The sequence below is a fragment of the Bos grunniens genome, chromosome 13 (assembly GCF_055505025.1).
Source record: "Bos grunniens cultivar Pamir isolate PY7600 chromosome 13, Bosgru_T2T1.0, whole genome shotgun sequence".
Lineage (NCBI taxonomy): Eukaryota > Metazoa > Chordata > Mammalia > Artiodactyla > Bovidae > Bos > Bos grunniens.
In genome coordinates, this window is record NC_141177.1 from 48,660,538 (window position 1) to 48,675,246 (window position 14,709).

The 14,709-nt window shown below is 44.0% G+C and overlaps 1 long non-coding RNA gene across 2 annotated transcripts; it reads left to right on the plus strand.

The window, feature by feature from the left end:
• The first annotated feature begins 916 nt into the window (after positions 1–916).
• Positions 917–13,796, plus strand: LOC147360950 (uncharacterized). Of its 2 annotated transcripts, XR_015139526.1 has the most exons (4): positions 917–3,638; positions 4,047–4,154; positions 8,545–8,623; positions 9,525–13,796. It is a non-coding gene; the product is annotated as an uncharacterized LOC147360950 (long non-coding RNA). The 2 variants fall into 2 exon arrangements; XR_015139525.1 differs by having other exon boundaries at positions 3,567–4,154.
• Positions 13,797–14,709: the final 913 nt, after the last annotated feature.

Here is a 14,709-nt window from a genome sequence, read left to right on the forward strand (position 1 = left end):
GAAAAGTAAATTTCAGAGTGGAATCATTCAGAGCATAGATTTCAGGCAAACTGCCTCGGTTCAAACCCAACTCCTCCCCTGCCAGTCTGGTTGACTGTAGGCAAGTAACAGAAACTGTGTGCCTCAGTTTCCTTGTCTATAAAATGGGAACCCTAATATCTGTCTAGAGAACTGTTGTGAGGATGGTTGTTGTTGTTGTTCAGCCTCTTAAGTCATGTCTGACTCATTGCAACTCCATGGACTGCAGTATGCCAGGCTTCCTGTCCTACACTATTTCCCAGAGTTTGCTCAAATTAATGTCCATTGAGTCGATGATGCCATCCAACCATCTCATCCTCTGTCGCCCCCTTCTTCTATTATCATGCTCAATCTTTCCCATCATCAGGGTCTTTTCCAGTGAGTTCTGACTCTTCACATTAAGTGGCCAAAGTATTGGAGCTTCAGGTTTGGTATCCGTCCTTCCAGTGAATATTCAGGGTTGATTTCCTTTAGGATCGACTGGTTTGATCTCCTTGCAGTCCAAGGGACTCTCTGTGAGGATTAAGTTTGTTAATTCATGTAAAGTGCATAGGTAGGTGCCAGCATACATAAGCCCTGTCTAGAGAGAGGTGATATTATTGTTGTGATTGTTTCAATTTCCTTAGACTTTGAGGGAACCAAAGGTGACAGCTTTTCATGTATCTTTCTGGGCATTGTTTATGCGGACATAAGTACATTTCCTTTTTACATGGAAAGTAACAGGCTAACACACTCTTTTACAAAGAAGCTCATATGTGTTTCTGCCTCGTTCCTTTCATACAAATATTCCTTATGTGACCAGTTCCTACTGATGGACATTTAGGTTATTCTTCTGTTACGTAGTCACAAAGACTAAGGTAATACAACCTTTTACATGACTTAATGTGTATTTGTGAGTGTATCTAGAGAATAAATCCCTTACAGTTGAATTGCTGGAACCCAGGCTATACACATTTTATACTTTGAAAGGTATAGCTGAATTGTCCTGTAGTCCAGCAGTCCCCAATCTTTTTTGGCATCAGGGACCAATTTCATGGAAGACAATTTTTCCATGAACCCACATCTGGTGGGTGGGGCTCCTTCCCACATCTGGAGTGGTTGGATGGTTTCAGGTGGTTCTCAAAAGTAACATGCAACCTAGATCCCTGCCATGAGCAGTTCACAGTGGGGTCCATGCTCCTATGAGAATCGAATGAAGCCACTGATCTGACAGGAGGCGGAGCTTAGGTGGTAATGCAAAGGATGGGGAGTGGCTGTAAATACAGATGAAGCTTCACTTGTTCACCCACCAGTCTGTGGCCCAAGGGTTGGGGCCACTGCTCTAGTCCATTCTCCAGAGGGATCCTGACAGCATGCTTCCCACACCTGGTGGGCGGGGCTTCTCTCCCTGTCTTACCTGGAGCAGGTATCTCACTTCTTCTGCCCTTTTGTACAATATTCACTTCCAACCCTTTCGTGGTGTTAAGCTTCCAGTATTCGGGTCTAGTATGAAAATTCCTTATCTCTCTTGCATCATTCCCTTGTGATTTAATGGTGTGTTTTTTTGGCTATTTTCTATGATTTCTAAAGCTCAGAGAGTACATCATCTTTTTTTACAGATGGGTCCTTAGTCCTTTTAGGGGAGGGAGGAGCATCATTTGAGTTAGGGTTCCAAACTAACTATAAAAGTCATTTTTTTAAAAATCCAGGTGCTCTCCTGTTACCGGCCTTACTTCCAGACTCCCTACTGTCCATTTCCTGCCACTGAGCAGCTCACACACTTATACATTAGATTCATTGTCTGGCATCTTCTTTATCAGAGAATGCTCCCCAGCGTTGGAATTTTCCTGACCAGCGGTTTCCTTCAGAGTCATGGTCACCAAGAGGACTTTCTGGGTCTTTAGGACCAGGCATCTGGAAGCCTGGACCAAGGGCCCCACTCAGCCAGCATCTGAGATCTCCTTCAGGTCCTTAAGAAGCCTCAGTTTCCCCATCTGAAAAAGTAGGGCAAGACCATCAGTCCCAGCCAGGACCAAAACTCTGTGATTTTCGTATGCTCTTCCAGATGGCTTCTATCTGCCAGTAATGTTTGTAACTGTTCTTCCTCCAAAAATGTCCTTCTTTCCAGAAAGACATACAGAAACAATTAACAGAATATTTTAAATACACATTAGATTTGATCATTTATTCCCCTCAAGGACTTTATCTTTTGAAGTAAATAGGAGGTAAATCGAAGGGCCAGAGAGGTAGCTTCTACCTGAAAACAACAGTGATGACGAATTCCGACCTAAATTATAAGGCCACCTGTGAGGGTGGAGTGCTTCCAGGGAGTGATGAGCTCAAGCTGGGGTCTACAAGGCAATTTTACTCTGGAGCCTCCTTTTACATGACTTGAAGTGGTAAAATTAGAATTGCTGAAAAGAAATTTAAATCCTTTAAAAAAAAAAAAAAAAAAAGAAAGGAACCCGTCATTGTTTAAACATTTCTTCTGTGGTTTAGTATAAGTTTCCAAGATTTGTATCTGTAGATTGTGGAAAACGCCTTTCTCATGCTCAGAAATCTCCTTACCTCGTACCCTGTAGACCTATAAAGCATTTTCAACTAATTGGACAAAGAGAAAACAAAGACATAATAAAGAAAATGAGTTTGTGTTCATGGACTGGTGGAAGCAACTTTTTTCTTGGTACTCAGTGGAAAGAATCATCAGTGATACTAATACATTAGAGTAGTTTTGTTTAATGCAAACTGTACCACCTCAAGAGGGAAATAACATTTGGAGATGGATTTCCCATGGAACAAAATATCATTTAATGTTATATTAACAAGTCTCTTTTCCTAGAAAAGAGACTTGAATATGAAAAGCTATGAATATGTTCCCGGCTTGACCTTTTACTTGCTTTATGTTCCTGAAGTAATTTCTTTATTTCTCACTGTCTACCATTTTCAGCCTCATTGTTTACTTCTGTGGATAAGATCCAGAAAATTGGGTGTATCTCCTGATAGCTGGATAGAGATCTCCCTTTTACTCATTTCATGTTAAAGCTTTCCCTGAAAGTAGTTGTTCGTTTATTCAGTTACCTAATAAATACTTAAGTATGTTAGCACCAGCAAAGCCCTCAGCACTGAGGAATGTTTTCGAGGGAAGGAACTGTCCTTACCTTCCAAGGATTTATGATCTAAATTTTGCCCTGGGAAGACATATGAATCCAAAGTTACCAAGTCATGTAATTCAATCCCGCAAATATTTATTGAAAGTCCACCATGTGCTAGACACTGGGAATACAAAAATAAATAAGATGCAGTGGAAGTCCCAGTTCACTGGAGAAACAGACCAGGGCAAGCAGGCAGTTGTGCTTCAGGAGCTCAGATCTGCAGCATAGAGATGTGCACATTGTGGAGACGAAGTGGAGAAACGTAGAAGAGGAATGTGGATTCATCTGCCTGGAGAGACCGGAAAAGTCTTCCTAGAAGGGGTCACCCTGTTCAAGATCAAGTCTGATCAGGAATTTGCCAGATAGACTTGGTGATGGATTGGTTACCGGGCAAAAGAAGTGGGGCAGGGAGGGAGCGTGGTCCATTGGGAGAAGGCGCGAGTAACTCCTCACGTGTGGAGCTTGGATGCAGGTGGATGGCACAGTATGGTGAGTCCCGGCAGGGTGGCCAGGGCAGCTTACGCCAGGCCAGGTGCTTCTCGCCAAAGGGATTGATTTTATCTCATAGTCTAGGTGATTGGAGCCACTGAAGAATGTAAGCAGAGTTGTTATATGATAAGATCATTAAAAGAGATGTCTCTGAGTGGACAGCCTGGACAGCCATTGCCTGTTGGAGTTCAAGTTGAAGCCCCACAGCCTGCCGGCTGTGTGTCCTGACGGAAGTGACCCAAGCTTCTTGGGCCTAGGTTTCCTCGCCTGTAAACATGAAGACAAAAGGTGTAAAGGGGATGCAGCAGTGAAGACAGGAAGTGCTTGGGGAGGGGTCCAGCATGCAGTCGGTGTTCCTTAGGTGCCTCCCACTGTCATCATCATGGTTTCTGTTGTCTGTCATTTTAGACTTTTATCACAAAGCAAGTGTCATTTGAGCTGGATCTCCCCCCAGAGAAGAAGAACCCGTCTTTTCTCTTCAGGCTTTTGATGAAACAGTCACTGCCAGGGCCAGGGGTGAGTCTAGCCCTCCTACAGCATCCACTGTGTTCTGCGAACCAGTGCTGTCAGCAGGGAAATGTGGTTCTCAAGTGGGGTTCCTGGAGGAACATCACCTCCTGTTTGCCACGCTGAGTCTTCACCAAAACCAGAGTCGTGAAGGGTGGATCCAAGAAGAACCCTGTACAACTCACAGGCTCCTTCCTGTGGTCCCACTGCTGCTGCTGCTGCTGCTAAGTCGCTCCAGTCGTGTCCAACTCTGTGCGACCCCATAGACGGCAGCCCAACAGGCTCCCCCGTCCCTGGGATTCTCCAGGCAAGAACACTGGAGTGGGTTGCCATTTCCTTCTCCAGTGCATGAAAGTGAAAAGTGAAAATGAAGTCGCTCAGTCGTGTCAGACTCCTAGCGACCCCATGGACTGCAGCCCACCAGGCTCCTCTGTGCATGGGATTTTCCAGGCAAGAGTACTGGAGTGGGGTGCCATTGCCTTCTCTGGTGGTCCCACTAGCAAGTGCTTAATCTCAAAACTGTAGCTGGAACGCAGGGGTTCTTGGTGCCTGGATCAGCTTTCCCTGTCACTCCATGATAGCAGGATCTCAGAGGCCCTAGCCTCACAGGGCAGATTCTTAACCACTGGACCACCAGGGAAGCCCCAGCTGTCTCTTTTAAAGAAAGGAAAAAACAAGCATCTTTCACCTAGAATCTTCAGATCCAGAGTCTCCCGCAAATCCTCCCAGTAGCCCCTCTGCAGACTTCCCTGTAGCACTGCTCTCAGGGGCTTTTCTCTCTCTTTGTCCTCAGCCACTCCTCATCTCTTCTGCTGCAGGCCTTCCCCCTGAGAGTTGTCCCTGGAGAGTTCCTCCAGCCCCGTCACAAAGCCCCAGCCCCAACCAGGGGACGCAGGTCTGGACATCTATCTCCTCCCACGTTCCCTGTGTAAGGCAGGAGGGGAAGGGGTGAATTTACAGCCTAGAACCTCCCCTGGTTTTCACATGTCTCAACAGTGACACTGGCTTTTTCCTTCTCCTCCAGAAAGACTTTTGACAATAGCGCTCCCATATATTAGCAGCAGACCTGGCCCTGGTTTTATTGTCGATCTGAGTTCTGTTTGTACTGGGGCAAATTCCATTCTCCATTTAGTCTGGGACAAACCAGAGATGGAGTGCACCCTAAGCATAACAAGAAGCCGCTCTCAGGAGGCAAGAGACCGAGTTCCAGGCCTCTGGCCAAATGAAATTCAATCTTTGCTACCACCACCTCCAGACTATGCCTCACTCATTAACTAGTTATTCTATTCAGCTTCAAAATGGTAAAAAAAAAAAAAAAAAAGAAGAAGAAGGCAGAGTTGGAAGCCAAGCCCTAACTTGAGGCAGCTTTGTGATGACAGTCAAGCCCCCCCATGTTTGGCCAGGAATGATGCAGTCAGGGCCATGCCCAAGAGCACTGCATTTTTTGGTAAGATGTAGAAATGATTGAATAATAGATCAACATCATTATCACAAAGCATATAAATAGATGTTTTGCTTGCTGTCTGACTTTGCATGCATTGAGAACTTGAACTACACTGCGTGGCTAATTCTGTCTGAGAGTGTGGACGGCCTTATTAGGAAAAGGTGGTGCTTTGTTGTGAAGGGCCGTTTCAAAGGAACACAGACATCTCCCTCCCTCCCTCCCTCCCTCCTGGGAGAACTGTGTTAAGTGAAAAGGACTTTCTGTAGTGAGTAGATTCTAACAATCCAGCGCAAGAGTAGAGAGTAGAGACACCACGTATTTTGTGGTCTCAGAACCAGGCCCTGGTTTGAAATAATTAATACGATCTATATGACATTTCCTTTTATCAGCCCAGGCTGATAATTCCAGCAGCCTTGGGTGTTCTTTACATTTTGTTGGCTTAATTTCAAAGCTGACCTCATCCTTTGAAGATGGTGCATTAAGCCTAGAGCAGTGTCTACAGCTACCTGTGAGAAAGATACTTTAACAAAGAAGACTTTTTTCTAGGATAGTCAAACCCAGTAAAAACAAACACACACACACACACACACACACACAAAATCCTATTTCTATCTCTCGAATACGCAAGGCTTACTTTAAAAAAACATCTATGTGAGTGTATTTCAGATTTTGAAACAATCACCCACCTAAAGAAAGTTAACAAGTAGAATACAAATAATTTGTTCCCCTTAGATTATTTGAGAGTAAGTTTCTAATCTGACGCCCTGTCCCCCATGAATAGAAACAAGGACGTTTTCCTCCATAACCATTGTACAACTGTGCAACCAGGAAATTTACAGTAGTGTGCCACTGCTACCCAGTCCTCAGACCTATTGAAGTTTCACACTTATCCTAATTTTTTTTTTAATAGCAAAGAAGCCAGTTTGCAATCACATGTTACTTTCTGTCATCATGTCTCTTTGGTCTCCTTCCATCTGGAACATTCCCTAGGCTTTCCTTGAGTCTCATGACTTGACATCTTTGAAGATGACAGGCCAGATAGTTTATAGAATGGCTCTCAGTCTGTTTTGCCTGATGTTCTCTCATGATGAAATTCGGGTTCTGTGTATTTGGCAAGAGCATCACCAAAGTGATGCTGTGTCTTTCTCAATGCCTCCGATCAGTGGTCGATTTCAGTTTGTCTTGTTACTGGAGACCTTCACTTTGATCCCTTGATGAGGTGATGTCTTTCAGGCCCTTTTTTTCTTCTTTGCAGTCAGTAAGTATTTTAAGGGGACTGACTTCAAAACTGAGGACATATTTTTATATTTAACAAAGAGTCAGTATTTTAACTCAGCTAACATTTGGAGACAAAATCTGATAGAAAAAAGGCAAAACAACTCTCCCAAAGTAGGGTCCCACTGGAGAGGACCCTGGAAGAAGGACACAGGGGTGTTTGCCAAGAAACTCCTGAAAGTGGTCAACTGTAAAATCCCTGGAGGTGAATAGCACAGAGGTTTTTGCAGAGGGATGAATTGTTGGAAAACTTCCATGTCATTTTCTCATTTTTAGTTTCCACTTGGACTAGTGGTGCAAGACAAGGCACTTCGCTTTGATAGTGTAGTATGACTTTTTGCTTAGATTTATCCGGTTCTTAATTCACAATGGCCTTCCAGGAGTCAGGAATTAGACTTGAAGCACATTCAGAGGATGCCTGAATTCACAGGGCCACAGAATTGATGAATTTTCTAGCCAAGAATAACACTATTGAGTTCTTTGTGGGACATATTTTTACTAGGAAGCCGCTAGACATTGAATAAAATGGAGCAGCCTGGACGTGGTAGCTAGTGGGACAATTTTAATGCCCTGTCCCATAGAGTATCCTAGATAAAAGTAATGCTAACATTATTTTCAATTCAAAAAATAAGGTGAATGGGTGTTGAGGGACTAGCGCTTCAGCCCTACAGCCAATTCCTGAAGCCACATTTCCTGACACCCAGCCCTTGGGGAAGAGCATGCCCGCAGAAGTCAGAGACTGGAGACCCTCCCTCTCAACACCAGCGTGAGATGATATTATTAAGGAATGATTATTAATGTAACAGTATACACACACACACACACAAAGCTTATGGTCAAAATCATATCATACCTAGAATTTGCTTTAAAATACTTTTAACAATAATAACAAAAGAAGATGGAGAGGGCAAAAGATACAATAAGATTGGGGGAAATATTGATAATTATTGAGCCCAGTGGGTATAAGGGAGTTTGCTACATGTTTCTCTTTACCTCTGTGTATTTTTGAAATTCAACTTTAAAATTATCTTAAAGATACTGATACTTGGGACTGTATCACTGCAGACTAAATAGATTAGAATCCTGGTTGAGGAAGGAGGATAAACCCCCTAAGGGTCAAAGTTTTTCACCTGTCCCCTGCCCTCCCCCGCACCCCGCATGGTTCTAACATTGCTGCCATGGTTGAGAACCACTAGGTTATTAGGCAACACCTTTAATTCTATGCTGGTGGCTCAGTGGTAAAGAATCTGCCTGCAATGCAGGAGATGTGGGAGATGCGGGTTTGATCTCTGGGTCAGAAAGATCCCCTGGAAGAGAAAATGGCAACCCACTCCAGTATCCTGGAAAAATCCCATGTACAGAGGAGTCTGGCAGGCTACAGTCTATGGGGTTGCAAAGAGTCGGACAAAACTGAGTGACTCAGCACATTAATTCTACCAGAATGGTTAATCCCTGATGGCTAATGATGTTGAATATCTTTCCATGTATTTATTTTCCATCCGTGTATGCTCTTTGGTAAAATATCTCTTTGTATTTTTTGCCCATTTTCTAATTCAGTTTTTTGTTTGAAACTGCTAAGTTTTGAGAGTTCTCTCTGTATGTTCTAGATATGAGGCCTTTGTTGGATATGTGGTCTGCAAATATTTTTTCCACAGAGCTTGTTTTTTCTTCCTCTTGCAGTGTCTCAAAGAACAAAAGAATCTATTGTTAAAGTCTAGCTCATCCACTTTCTTATCTTTTGTGGATCATGCTTTGACTGGTAAGTCTGTGGACTCTTTGCCCCGCCCTAGATCCCAAAGATTTCTCCTATGTTTTTGAAAAGATTTTAAAATTCCCATGTTTAATAAAATTCAGTTTTATGCTTTACACTTAAGTCCATTATCTTTCTGGAGTCGATTTTTTTTTTTTTTTTAAGCTCAAGACTTAGGTTGAGGTTCATCTTTTTTACTTCCAGATGCCCCATGTTTCTAGCACGATTCGTCAAAAAGTTTATCTTTCCCCTATTGACCACTAGTTGTTGCATCTTTATAAAAAATCAACTGGAGAACTTCCCTGTCGGTCCAGTGGTGAAGACGCCGCCCTTCCAGTACAAGGATGCAGGAGGCTCGGATTTAATCCCTGGTTAGGGAACTAAGATCCCACATGCTGCGTGGCAGCATAAATTCTATTTATTTATTTATAAATAAATACAAACAAACACATACACACATATACATACATTACACAAAATAAATATATAAGCAATATTAAGAAAAAACCAGCTGGGCATATTTCTGTGAGCCTATCTCTGGGCTTTCTGCTCTATTCCACTGATCTATGTGTTTATACTGACACCACTGCCTTGATTACTGACCCTACACAGTAAGTCTTGAAACCACATATACTGATTCCTTTTACTTTATTCTTCTTTTTCGAAATTACTTTTAGCTATTCTATTCTCTTTGCCTTTCCATATAAATTTTAGAATAATCTTGTTTATATCTACAAAAAAATCTTTCTGGGCTTTTGATAGGAAAAAAGCAAGGCTTTTTTGGCACTCTGCAACGTCCTTTGGTTCCAGGACCTGCTGAGGATGGAATCTTGGCCCCATGACCCAGTTCCCATTTCGCTGTTGGTTGTTGTTGTTGTTATTTGAAAATGTCCTTTTCTCTGTTCTAAAGCTTCCTGCCTCCCAGACACATGTCAACATCAGGAGTGACACCGCCGTGCAGCTGGGAAGCCCATGAAGCTGATGACTCAGGATGATGGAAATAAACACACTTTGTAGCGGCCGGTGTCCCCAGTCACAGGCGGCGCTCACCCCCCCACCCGCGCCCACTGCCCCGCCTTCACCCTGTCCTATGCCTTCTTCCTTTCGTGCTTCTCCAGGATCCTTTCCTATCCTCTCGTGCAGCCTGATGTATCCGTCACTCTGGCTTCTGTCTGTATTAATGAATATCAGCTGTCTGGGAGAAGCTTTCCAACAGTTGTCTTGTTCAAAAAGAACCAGAGGAGGCATACAAGGAACACAATATACAGACAGATCTGGGGACCCTGACCCAGAGACAGGATCTGGGGTCACTGAAGCATCACCTGGGAGGCTTCCAGCTTGGCCGTCCTTCCTGTCCAAGGGGAGGTTAGTAGGAATGTTATCTCCCATCCCTCTTCTGGATGCTCTTCTCAGATCCAGAGAACACAGGGAGCCCCTCCCAGCTCCAACAGGCAACGTGAGCCTCCACGAGCCCCCGCAGGCAGATGGCTGCAGAGAGGCCGTGCAGTGGGGGTTGTGTGTTCTGTCTCCAGCACAACATTTGGGTTGATTCTGGGAAAAGATCTAAACAAGTCTCCCAAAGAACAAAGACTTGCAGCTGCAGTGTCTTACCTACTGAGAGGCACACCAGCTGGATCTTGCCTCTGAGCCTGTGTGACTGCTTCCCACTTGCGTTTCTCGGGCTTGGGAGCTCTGGTGGGGAGTGCGTTGGGCTGTGAGGTCAGAGGAACCCATCTATGGTGCCCTTCCATATGGCCATGTGACCTTGGGCCAATCACTTTTGTCTTTGTGAGTAAAATAAATGGGGTACCTATTCTACAATTGTTTATTAAATGATATGAAAGAATTATTTAAAATTTTGGGGGATGTGATCATGGCATCATGAAAATAATGTTATCTGGGAGCTGATTTAGAATACTCTAATACAAAAGAAACAGGAAGGGAGTAAAGACAAATGAAACAGGATTGGCAAAGTGTTGATAGTTGTTGAAGGAGGGGTCTGGGTTTGAGGTGGCTGTTACAGTCTACTTTCTGCTTTTGTGTTTGAAATTTTCTATAATCAAAAATTAAGAGTCATGGCATTTCACATTCTAGTAGCACCAACAAGATGGTGGCTAGAAATACCCTTTGGAAATGGAGTCTTGCTATGGAAGAGCTTATCTCCACACTGCTTTTCTCTGACAGGATAATTGGGTGAGGGCACTCCTCTCTCACTGGTTGAACTTGGCTGTAAGAACTGCTACACGTCTAGGCAGTGAACCAATAAAGAAACCCACGCTCACCACCCCCGCCACCAGCTCTCCAAGTGGAAGGAAGGTCAGCAGCCTCTTAAAGGGCAGAAGTTGGACTTCGTGGTCCTTCTCAGGCTGGTTCCCGTGGCCTCTCTCTGTCATGTGTGGTGGTTGTCCACCACAGGTTCATGGCTGCCTGTCACTTCCTCTTGGATCTTGTGCCTCCTGGCCTTGGGGGAGACTTTCCAGTTTCCTCCTCTCCTGTGTTCTGCTTGCTCTGGTCCTCAGATTCAAGAGAGGTTGAGGAGACTGACAAGGAAGATACTCGGACGCAGAGAGTTGAGTCAGGTCAATGGCAGGGGTCAAGGCCAGGTCACCTGCGTGGGGCAGTGGTCCCCAGACTGCCATCAGGCAATGAGCAGGTTGGCCCGTGTCACTGGTCCTGAGCTCTGGACCTGCTGGGTGCTATTTCAACAAAGATGACAGAGGTGAATCCTCTGTTCCAAGGAACTCGTGTCTGGTAATGGAGAAAGTTAGAAAAACAGATGGTTACAGAACAAATTACATTCCAGGCATAGACATTTGGAGACAGAATAAACAGGGTTTTAGACAAGATGCTCCAATGTGGCATCTGGGTGTTTGGATGGTGGGCAGGGGTGGGAGTAGCTGTGTAGCGACCAGGGCAGCTTACCAGAAACATTGACTCCTGAACTCATTGTTGAAAGGTCAGCAAGTGGTGGGAAGAAGGAATTACATCAAACATGCGTCACAGCTCAGATATGAGGGGCGCCTCGACAGAGAGACACAGTTCCTCCTCCCACCTTTCTGCAGCCCTCCTTGTTGAAGAGTTCTGCAACCAAACCCCAGATCCCCACTTCTGACAACAAGAGCCCTAACTCATGTGCTTCATACATGAGACTTATAACAAGAGGTTGTTAGCAAGTGACTGGTGGTTGCAGAACCACAAAAGGGCTCAGGTAGGTTTCCAGAAAGAACCAGTGATTTTTTTTTCATGCTGGTCAGGACAGAACTAGGTGGCCCTTGGACCATACCATCCATCCAGGCTGAAGGCTATTTTTAGACATTGTAGGCTCTTTGTGTTACTCTCTTGCACTAACAGGAAACCCTGTTTGTGTTCTGGATCCAAGTTAGTGCCCGTCACTCCTATTTCCTGTGTTTATTTTGGATGATGGACACTTGTTATAATTATCTTTCTTTTAGTGTAGAGTCTATTAACTTATCCACATTAGTAATGTTTGTTCATTATTGATAAGCTTGGTAAAAGACAAATAGAACAGAATTATTAAAAATATCAGCAGTTAATACCAAAGGATAGTCCTTCTCTAAAGAGCCACAAGCATTTTGAACTTGCTTGTGGTCAAGCTTGGAGACACAGCATGCTCTCATGTAGATATCTCTACTTCCTGTTCCCGAGAGCTCTATCCTTGGATTTCCTTTCTTTCTATCTATGCCCAACCAGAGTGGTCTCTAGATGAGACCTCTAGATGAGACCTCTTCCACCTTCGTCTCTGGCAGTGTCTCCCAGTGCTAGGTCCTTAGCTTTCCCCTTGCTCCTGAGTTCCATACCTGTCTGTCCAACCCATATTGGACATCACTCAAATGTTCCATGGGTGCCCTAAATGTGTATGTACCACTTCAAACTTGTCCCATCTCTTATGCTGTCCAGTACCAGCTACTCGGCCCCAGTGGTAGAACCCTGGGAATCATGCTAGGCCGCTCCCAGCTGCAGCTGACTCCCCTCTCCACCACCTTCCATTTCTTCTGCTGTCCACACACTTCAGAAAGGGGCAACTTCCCCCCAGGCCATTGGTATCTCTTATATCCACTTTCTGCCACTCTTCTCTCATCTCTTGATCCAGCATGGCCACTGCTTCCAAGCAATTCCTTAAAAACAATCTCTGTCACCCCTTTGCTTTAAATAAACCCATTGGCTTTCCACTGCTTCAGGACACAGCCAAATTCTTGATCCAGGTGCAAGGGCTTTCACACTCAGGCCCCAGTCCATCTTTCTGTCCTTACCTTGACCTCTTGTCCATGAGACGAACAGCTCTGCTCTTTCTGACCCTCTATTCCTTTATTGATTCCTCTCCCCAAGTCCTCTTAGTTTTCCTCTCAGTTTTATCATTATAAGAAAAAATTACATTAGACAATTCCCAGGGCTCCTGCCTATTTCATCCTTTCATGTGTTCTTAAGTTCAACAGATATTTCCTGAGCATCTCCTGGGTGGCAGGCATAGTTCTAGGCAGCAGGGATACAGCAGATACCAGGAATGAAAACCCCTGCCCTGTGGAGCTCAGGGCAAAGACAAAAAACAAGCAGAAAGAGCAGCAAGCAATGGACTGTGATGAGCTCTGTGTAGATAGATGAAGCAAAGGAGACAGAGAGAGAATGAAGGAGATGAGGAGACATGGTTATTTCTCCCCCTTTCACGGTGCAGGGACAGGTGGGATTTTCCTGTCTGTATTAGTTTCCTGGGTTAAGGGAGAAGAGGAACAAGAAACAGCTGGTGGAGCATTGGCACGGGGCTCTGGTGAGGCTCTGTGTGTTTTGCCTCCTTCAGATTGGCCGCCATCTGTTACACCATCAGCCCCTTTGGGAGGCAGTTAGGAAAGAGGGTTTGTGGTGGTCAGAAGCTGATTTATTATTTTTTTTACGTGTGTCCACGCCATGTGACACATAGGATCTCAGCTCTGAGACCAGGGATCAAACCCACACCCCAAGCAGTGGAAGCCTGGAACTCCCAGAGAAATCCCAGAAGTTGACTTTTTAATCGCGTCAATTTGTACTCCAAACAGGGGTAAAATGTCTTACGTAACCATGGCTAATTGAGACCAATAATTTATTGAGCCTAGCGCTGTGTTGTATATATATGATCTTTTTTAATCTTCACAACAGACTTACAAGATAGGTCTTATTATTCCCAGTAATAGACGAGAAAAAACCCCTGAGGCTCAGGTAAGAGTCCATGCTATCACTCCCAACAATGAATGTACAAGCATCAAGGAATCGCCATGACTGTTAGTATACAGACGGGCTACACGTGTAGAGTGAGTCTTCAAAGGAAGCACTTACAGTTCTAAGCATCTGTTGATTTTATATTCTTAAAATGAAATTGAGATGTTTCTACAACACTTATTTCCAGCTTAAAACAGTTCAAAGAAGTGTTTATAAGAACCCTGCTTTTTTTCTGGATTCTTATTTAATTGGTGACTTTCCCACTTTTTTGAAGTATTTGTTTGCTTAAAGATTTTAAAGTTTTTTTTAAAATTTCTAATGTAAACATGGTTAAACAAAGTGTAAGACTCTGAAGAACTGTTAACACTAATGAAATAGGAGAGGCGCTCTAAGACAGAGCCCCAAAACAGCAGAGGACACTGAAGAATGAGAAGAAGCATCAGGAATAGGCAAGAAAAAATGGGGTAGGGCTCATCACAGACGCGTTCCAGGTGTAAACATCCTAGGCAATGTATCTAGATTGAATTATGGTACAAGACAGTTATAGGTGGGGATGAAGCTTGTATATCATGCATTATCATGTGTAGGTATGAAATGATTTAATATCCTCTAAAAAAAATCACCTGCCAGGAAAAGCCCTGGCATGGGGAATATGGGTTTTAAATGTGAGTCCGCAGCATGAAACCTTAAGAACAGAGATGAACAAGTTGCAAACATTACCTCGAAGTCGTTGTGATGGGACGGTTTTACCCAAGCCTGCTTTGGGAACACCCACAAGAGGGCTTTATACACCAAGAAACAAAAGCTACAACAATCATAATATAGCCAATATTTTATTAATATTGTAATCCTCAATGGAGTCTAGCCTTTAAAAAGGGAATCCCTAT